This window comes from Cryptomeria japonica, chromosome 1 (genome assembly GCF_030272615.1).
Source record: "Cryptomeria japonica chromosome 1, Sugi_1.0, whole genome shotgun sequence".
Taxonomy (NCBI): domain Eukaryota; kingdom Viridiplantae; phylum Streptophyta; class Pinopsida; order Cupressales; family Cupressaceae; genus Cryptomeria; species Cryptomeria japonica.
This window is the reverse complement of record NC_081405.1, coordinates 245,874,779-245,881,769: the sequence shown is the minus strand read 5'-3', so window position 1 is coordinate 245,881,769 and position 6,991 is coordinate 245,874,779.

The window sequence follows — 6,991 nt, the reverse complement described above, 5'->3', positions numbered from 1 at the left end:
TCTCCCTCTCTCTCTCCCTCTCCTCTCTCTCCCTTCCCCCCTCTTCTCTCCCTCTCTCCCTCTCCCTTCCTCCATACCCCTTCTTCTCTCCCACCCCCCTCTTCTCTCTCTCTCCCCCCCCCTCGACCGCTCTCAATAACATGTACAAGGTACTCAAACTATTAGTTCCCTGCCCTGCCATAACTTTTTTAAGGCTTAGTAGCACATGCACGGTACTTATTACTTATAAGCACATACGGGGCACTATTCCCTATATTCGTTACCCTGTGATAACATTTTTTAGGCTTAGTAGCATGTATGCGCTACTTATTAGCCCAGAATGGGGAAAAAAAATACCATTGGGCTTGTCAACATTTATGGTCTAACAACACATACGTGGTTTATAGACATAGTTCTAGTTGCCCAAGAGCCTCAATGACCTCAAAAGAAGTTTTTGAGGTCGTTGAAGGCCCCACTGGAACTGTTTCTGTACTTCTATTACTGTTGTATACATAAAATTAAGTGAATTTTTCGTTTTTGCATGATTTCAAATGATTGAATTGTTGTTTTTATTAGTTTTTTGTTTTTACATGGTTTCAAATGATTGAATTGTGATTGTCTAATAGTTTGATTCCAAAAAATAGTGATAAGATGCATATTTATGGTTATTTATTTATTTTCGAACTTTTCTTTACATATATATGTAATATGATTCTATTTAGGTCAACTGATATCAACCTTGGGAAAGAACAAGCAAGGAATGATGGAACAATGAGAGGCTCAAAAGGAAAGACAAAGGCAATGTATGAAGAAATTGCATGACATAAGAACAATGGGAGAAGAAGGTATGTCATACTCAACATCTCAATTCGATTTACCAAATGAATATAATGCACCTAATGCAATTGAAGAAGAAACATTTGATAATTTACCATTTGAACCTAATGCAATTGAAGAAGATACCGCATTGAATAATCAATTAAATGATGAACATATTACACCTTCTCTACTTGATGAATTGAATGCACATAATGCACCGATGTTAACGCCTCCTATAATCATTCGTAGGAAACCAAAGTAACTAATTCACATTGATGAGAATATATTGAAGTCAATGCCCAATAAAATGAATGAATGAACTTGTAGGAGAATGGTTAAAACAATATGACAAAACTATTTTAAAAACTTAAATCAAACCGCAAGATGTCAATTAATTGTTCAAATGATTAAAAATTTGAATTTTAGAGAGACAATGAAAATTCTAGGCCTGAGATCATCTGAAAGTAACAATGAAAGAACTATTGTCAGAAATCTATTTGATGCATATCAATATATTGGTTCAAAATCACATAGTAAAGATTCAAATGCTACTCGATGTGTCATTACATCAACCATAATGAGCAAGAAAATAAAAAAAGATCATTTGATAAGCAAAACAAGTAAGTCATTAAACGTTAGTAGAACAACATTAAGTAAAGCATTAAAGAGGTGAGAAAAAATAGAGGAACCTAACAATAATTCTCTTTGGGCATTCTCAGGTAGACTACCATGCAAAGACAAGGTTGTTGTAGATGCACTAAAAACATTAATTGAAATTTTCTGGCATGACAACACATGAGTATCGCCCAACCAAAGAGATGTTGTTAGAAGGTGAATTGCGTATAAAAATCATAAGCCACATGAGAAACACTATTTGGATATGACTCAAACTAAATTTTATGAAAGATTCCTTCAAAGGTTTCCTCAAATAAAAATTTCTCAAAGATTTTTTGAAATGGAAAAACCTTTTTATATTAAGATTAATCATGTATGCACCACATGTTGTTGTAGGATGCATATTGAATTTTCCATGCATTATGATATGTCATATTTGTTCTACTTTGCACACTAATGATATTTTGCAGGAATGTAATATACAAGCACCTCCTAAGTCGGCAAGAGAATTTATTTCAAGTGTGCTATGTAATAGACATGATGGTTGCATTTATTATAAGATTCCTTGTTTTGAAGGTTCTTGTGCTATATGTGGTGGTTTGCAATGTTTACCAAGATGCATACATTTGGAGAGAATACATGAAATTGGTACGAAACTAGTTTCTTTCGAAAAATACAAGACAATCGCATATGGAGTTAAAGATGGAAAAGATTTGAAGAGATGTGAGTTAGTGAAAAATGATATATGTGTAGCTCAATTTATGAAAATGTTTCAAGAGAAACTAGTTTATGAGTACAAAATTCATACACATAGAGCTTGATGGTTAGATGAGAAATTCAAGTTATGTAAGGACACATTTCCTTTTGGCACCATTATCTCTATTGTTGATTTCACTAAAAATTATACAATACAACCTCAAAATGAAGTGCAATCCATGTATTATCACTCTACACAAGTTTCTATTTTTGTACACATAGCATTCATGCATGTAAATGATAGCATAGAAGAGGATAGAAAGGTTGTAAGAGAGTATCACTTCTACATAAGTGATGATTGTACTCATTCATCAGAGTTTGTACAAGGATGCTTTAATGTTTTCTATGATAGTTTAAGGGAAAGGAACATACAATACAACAAACACTTAATATGGTCAGATAATTGCACTGCACAATTCAAGAATGCAAGGATGTTTTATTGGTTGACAAGGATACATGTGACAAGTGGTGTACAACATTTTTTGAATTTCACTAAGGCTGGACATGGTAAGGGAGAGCACGATGGTGTAGGAGCATATGTAAAAAATCCCTAGTCAAGGAAGAATTGAAGTACGAAGGTGGTGCTGAGTTGGTAGATGCAGAAATAATTGTGCGATGGTATAAGTCTACAATGGGTCCTGGTAATCCAGGTATGCCATTGGTTTGTAGATATTTTTGGTTGATCACTAAATCTAACATTGAAAACTATCTAGATTGTTGTACAGTTGTAGGATCGAGTGACATGCACTCATTTATGAGTTCAAATTCAAGTTCACTAGTAATTTATACAAGACAGATGGTATGTTTTTTCTCTTCATGCATGTATTTTTTGTGGGAAGAATGTGAATCAGAAGAGTGGGTTGACAAATGGTGTTGTAGACTGTTGGTTCCCATTGATTCATATCAAATTCCCAAAGCACTAGAATTGAGCCAGATGGAGACATCAGTAGATTTTGACTATGTATCTGACCTTGTGGATTCAGGTGATTTTTTGAGTTATTTTTTTTGCAAGTATTCTTTTTGGTTCATTTTGTTGTACATCATACTTTATTTTTGGTATTAATTAACACTTTATAAAATGCGGGTCATGTGTATGCAGTTGTTGTAGAAGAGAACGATGAAGCAGGAACAGATTACTATTTGTGTCATTGTGTTGAGCCTAAAAGAAAATTGACAACCATGATCATTGATGGAGAGGGTATTGAGTACCCAATAGAGTCTGTTGTCGTGATAGGAACATGGCCTCAGAGATACCCTATCAAGAATTATGATGTTTGGTTTTTTGAGGACTTTGAAACACAGAGACATATTCTTCATTTCTCTAACCTTGTTGTTGCAATAAATATTCATTTGATGAAGTATCATGGTAGACCTCATAACAAGATTTTATGGAAGTTTCGTGAATCTGACCATGAGGCAATACTTGACACAATACGGGTTAGAGCTGATCCTGAAGGCTCACTTGATTGATTCTACGGTTCAGAGTAGAATGATTTTGAGAATTTTCTATTATTGTCGACGAATTGTTCTATATTTGTTTTTTGTATATATAAATGCCCATGAGATGGTTTTTACATGTTTAGGGGTATAATTTTGTATATTTAAGTGGCAATGAGCTGATTTGTACATATGTACATGCCAAATTTTGTATATTAAAATGACGATGAGCTGAATCGCACATATTGTAATGCCAAATTTTGTATAAAAGCCCATGAGATGATTTGTAAGACAATTTTTTGTATAATCAAATAGCCAAGAGCTGATTTGACCATATTTAGAGGCAACTTTTTGAATAATATGTGACAATCTTTTGTGACTATTTTGTGTGTCAATGTTTTGGGACTATGTTTTGAGTATATGTGATGTCTCCCTGGTCAATCATGAGCATTCTTGATTCTTGTATAATAATGGATAATTATTTGAGTCATTATCGGGTCATAGGGGTCATAGATTGAGACTAGATACAATTTGAGCAAAAATTGTCATTGTTGTCAAAAAAATTGTCAAAAAAGTTGTCAAGCAACTTCTACATTGCATTGGTAGGGTATGACTCTCAAAGTTTTGGTGCTTTGGGATGCATGATAGGGGCATGCCTAGCGTAAAAATTCCCACCTGAACGTGCTCATGATGTTGGTTTGTGCATACGATGAACCGAATCAATTCTAGCCAATCTTGCAACTTTTCCTTGCAAGTAATTGACAGTTTTTGGAGCAGGCAAAAAAATGCTACTAATTGAAAATGGCTCTAAGTCGTTGAAAACTGAGATAGGCCATTGTAGAGGAGCCTCACACTATCTCATGGGATCAAACAGATCAACTGTATATGTCCTGGATTGGAAGAAATAGTTCATCAAATTTTGACAATTTTTTGGACTTAGGGCACTTGAGAGATCGCATCGGTAGGGTATGACTCTCGATGTTCTAGTGCTTTGGGATGCATGAAAGGGGCATGCCTAGCATAAAATTGTCCATCTGGATGCGTTCGCAATGTTAGTTTGTGCATACGATGAACCGAATAATTTCTAGCCAATCTTGCAACTTTTTCTTGCAAGCAACTGACAATTTTTGGAGCAGGCAAAAAAATGCTACTAATTGAAAATGGCTCAAATTCATCAAAAACCAAGATAGGCCATTGTAGAGGAGCCTCACATGACCCCATGAGATCAAATAGATCAACCGTTTGTGTCCTAGATTGGAAGAAACAGTCCATCAAATTTTGACATTTTTTTGGACTCAAGGCACTTGAGAGATCGCACCGGGTAGGGTATGACTCTCGACGTTCTGGTGATTTGTGATGTATGACAGGGGCATGCCTAGTGTAAACCTACCCACCCAAATGCATTCATGATGTCGGTTTGTGCCAATGATGAACCAAATCAATTCTAGCCAATCTTGCAACATTTCCTTGCAAGCAACTGACGGTTTTTTACGCAAGCAAAAAAATGATACTAGCTGAAAATGGCTCCGAGTCATCAAAAACTGAGATAGGACATTGTAGAGGAGCCTCACACCACCCCACGAGATCAAACAGATCGACCGTATATGTCCTGGATTGGAAGAAATAGTCCATCAAATTTTGACAATTTTTTGGACTTAGGGCACTTGAGAGATCGCACTAGTAGGGTATGACTCTCAATGTTTTGGTGCTTTGGGATGCATGATAGGGGCATGCCTAGCATAAAACTACCCACCTGGATGTGCTTGCGATGTCGGTTTGTGCATATGATGAACCGAATCAATTCTAGCCAATCTTGCAACTTTTCCTTACAAGCAACTGACGATTTTTGAAGTAGGCAAAAAAATGCTACTAATTGAAAATTTCTTTGAGTCATCAAAAACTGAGATAGGCCATTGTAGAGGAGCCTCACATGACCCCATGGGATCAAACAAATCAACCGTATGTGTCTTGGATTGGAAGAATAGTCCGTCAAATTTAGACAATTTTTTGGACTCAGGGCACTTGAGAGATGGCACCGGTAGGGTATGAATCTCGATGTTCTAGTGCTTTGGGATGCATGAAAGGGGAATGCCTAGTGTAAACCTACCCACCAGAATGTTCTTACGATGTTGGTTTGTGCATATGATGAACTGCATCAATTCTAGTCAATCTTGCAACTTTTCCTTGCAAGCAACTGATGGTTTTTGGAGCAGGCGAAAAAATGCTACTAATTGAAAATGGCTCCGAGTCATTGAAAACCAAGATAGGCCATTGTAGAGGAGCCTCACGCAACCCCATAAGATCAAACAAATTGATCGTATGTGTCCTGGATTGGAAGAAACAGTCCATCAAATTTTGATAACTTTTTGGACTCAAGGCACTTGAGAGATCGCACTGGTAGGGTATGACTCTCGACGTTATAGTGATTTGGGATGCACAACAGGGGCATGCCTAGCATAAACCTACCCACCTAAACACACTTGCAACGTCGGTTTGTGCATATGATGAACCGAATCAATTCTAGCCAATCTTACAACTTTTCCTTGCAAGCAACTGACATTTTTTGGAGTTGGCAAAAAAATGCTACTAATTGAAAATGCCTCCGAGTCATCAAAAAATAAGATAGTCCATTGTAGAGGAGCCTCCCATGACCCCACAGGATCAAACAGATCGACTGTATGTGTCATGGATTGGAAAAAATAGTCCATCAAATTTTGACAATTTTTTGGACTCAGGGAACTTGAGAGATCGTACCAGTAGGGTATGATTCTCGATGTTCTGGTGCTTTGGGATGCATGATAGGGGCATGCCTAGCATAAAACTATCCACCCAAACATGCTCATGATGTTGGTTTGTGCATATGACGAACCGAACCAATTCTAGCCAATCTTGCAACTTCCTTGCAAGCAACTGACAGTTTTTGGAGCAGGCGAAAAAATACTACTAATTGAAAATGGATCTGAGTCATCAAAAACCGAGATAGGCCATTGTAGAGGACCCTCATTGGACCCCACAAGATCAAATAGATTGACTATATGTGTTGTGGATTGGAAGAAATAGTCCGTCAAATTTTGACAATTTTTTGGACTTAGGGCACTTGAGAGATTGCATCGGTAGGGCATGACTCTCAACGTTCTGGTGCTTTGGGATGCATGACAGGGGAATGCCTAGTGTAAACCTACCCACCTAAACATGCTTGTGATTTTGGTTTGTGCATACGATGAACCGAATCATTTCTAGCCAATCTTGCAATTTTTCCTTGCAAGCAACCGACGGTTTTTGGAGCAGGCAAGAAAATGGTACTAACTGAAAATGGCTTCAAGTCGTCAAAAATTGAGATAGGCCATTGTAGGGGAGCCTCATGCAACCCCATAGGATCAAATAG